This window comes from Scophthalmus maximus, chromosome 9 (genome assembly GCF_022379125.1).
Source record: "Scophthalmus maximus strain ysfricsl-2021 chromosome 9, ASM2237912v1, whole genome shotgun sequence".
NCBI classification, from domain to species: Eukaryota; Metazoa; Chordata; class Actinopteri; order Pleuronectiformes; family Scophthalmidae; genus Scophthalmus; species Scophthalmus maximus.
The window spans coordinates 25,559,768-25,562,500 of NC_061523.1; positions in this window are offsets into that span (position 1 = coordinate 25,559,768).

Below are 2,733 nucleotides of genomic sequence, written 5' to 3' on the forward strand. Positions count from 1 at the left end.
CCACCAGAGAGCCAGCGACATACCTTTATTAATCGTGGGTACAGTAACAAGATTATAAAGGAAAGCAATGATAAACATGCTGCGACCCCCCCGAACTGTCAATCACAGGCTGACAACATGTTGGTTGCACGCCCAGCACTGAGAGTGGGGGATTATGGGTAATGTTTCACGCACAACTGTGCATCAAGCAGCCAAGTCTGTGATGTAAGAGCGGCCGACTGAAGGCAAACGTTCGATTGGATTAGCCGGAGGGACGCTTCAGTAATTAATAGCTGAAATTATAGAAATCGAATAAATTATTATGTAAGAAACAAATCCTAATCTTATCTACTGCATCAAAATAGCTGGAAGCAGATTTTGTATTGGTTACAACATAATGACCTAGATTGAGTCAATAGAACATGAAAGAAACATGAGGGTGAATCTAAACACCTTGAAGGATTAAAAGGATTCTTCATATGAAGTTATGGACATTGTTGGACTTTCTACAGCCGAGCTCATGTTAGTTATTTTATAACTTGAAAACTTGAACTATTGTAACATGAAATGTCATGTTTGAAACTGAATGCGTACGGAGAACGGATTGTCCTTGATTGAAATTTTTCACGAATTATCGTGAAAGTTTCACGAATTAACGTGAAAGTTTCACGAAATAATGTAAAGGTTTATTCTGTGAAAACTTTCACACAATGATGCTTTGAGCTAAATGCTAATGTCAAAAATGCTAACCTGCTAACTGTAAAAATGCTAATTTAACGGGTTAGCATTAGCTAATATTTGCTAAAGCTGCTTTCAGACTTGCACTGAAGTCTGGACTCGGTCCTGAACGTCTCGGGGGGGGGGCTCTTTTGTCCGGATGCAATTCTGAGGACATGGAATTCTTAAATGACATGAAGTCGCCAACAGCTGAGTCTCGTGGGAATGACATGAATGAATGTCATAAGAAGTGGGCAAATTGAAATGTTGGTTTAACGTGACGGCGTGGACACTCCAGGGTTTATCCTGTTATTTCTTTTTATCATATTATTTTTCAGGACCGATTTGGTTTCTTTTGTGACTGTGGGTAAAATGTCATCAGAGAAAGGTTTGATTTTGGATTGTCAGAGACACAGTGAGGAAGTAAAACTAACAAGTCTTTTTTTAGGAGCCTGCCTCCGGTCCTGCCTGTTAATGGAAGGTCTTAGTTTGAAAAGCCTCGGTTGTATTTCACGCCGAGGTTAAACGACTGTCAGCCCGGACGGGAGGAAGTTACACATCCACTGTCGGAAACTGTGTCATGAGAGGAGAGACAGCACAAGTGTTACAGTGTTACAGTTTGTGGTGAGAGAACAATACAGAGCGTCCGAGGGGACAGAACGTCACCAGAGAAAGTCTGAATAATATTTTACGCCAGAAAAATCTGCTGTGACTGTGTTAGAGTGGAGGAACTGACAGAGATGATTAACGTGATTAAGTCCTGTTGTATAACGGAGCTTCACTGTTTCACACTGAGACATTTTAACAAATGTCTGATTCAGTTCCTCGGTTCTTCTTCTGTAATCAACTGTCTTTTCTCACTTGTTTCACCAAGTTTCATGCTTCATTTTGAATAAGCAGAGGCTTGTGTTTTGCTGTGGAGACTCTTCAAAAAGCAGAAAACCAAATTTATAACTGTCTTGTCAGTCACACATCTGCATGCGTTTATAAGAATTAATGCAATATCATGACTGAACTCAGAATAGTGGAAGACGAGTCGAGGGTAGCTTGATTAGCGCACCTAGCTAGCTCTGGGAGATCCCAGAGTTATCTACACAACAACAAACAGGATACGCCCATAAAATCGACAAATGAAATGAGTCAGTTAGCTTCCAGAGACAATAGCCTAGACTGGCTGAGCAGGCTGAGCAGGCTGAGCAGGGTGTTCCGGACATCCCTTTCCCCAGCCACGTCTCCGCCCAATCGGACGAGCCCGGTAAACCTCGGCAGGAAGCCGCCCATGTGGACAAGATGCCCCGAACCACTTCAACGCAAAGGATCCGCGGTTCTACTCCGAGGTCCTTCCGGATGCCCGACAATCACCCCTTGTCCAAGCCCAGAGACCCTACGGAGAAACATCATTTCTGCCGGTTTGTAATCGCAATTTTGAGCTCATGACCATAGATGAGGGGTCGGAACGTATGGGTTGAGCGGTAAATTGAATGCTTTGCCTTCCGGCTGAGCTCCATCTTCACCACAAGGGACCAGTACAACCTTGTCCATTACTGTGGACGTTGCCCCCGATCTCCGACTCCATTTTCCCTTCACTTGTGAACAAGACACAGAGATTCTAAGAGTTGAGGGTAGCAACCCGTAGAGCACAATCCGCAGGCTTACCACAGGCTTGAGTTTATGACAGAGGGTAATACCGTGTATTGACTTCCAGGTCATGAATTAGACTCTTGTCCTGGACACATCCCACTCACATAATTAGTCCTCTGAAATATCGTCTTTATGGGCGTCAACATGGCAGTTGGCACATTTCTCCCTGTCGTGGTTTCACGTGTCCCACAGAAGGAGTGTTAACGTTTTACCGGCCTGGCCCCTTCCTCCACCGCTGCTGACCTTCTCGTTCCTGTTCGAACTCTGACTGACCAGTTGTTGCCGACTGTCCACTGAGCGGCACATAGAGCAGAGAGCAGGAGGCCTCCAAAGGTCAGCGAAGGCTTTTTCTGAATCCCTCTCAGAGATGCTTGGAATTGCCTTTGTACCAGACTC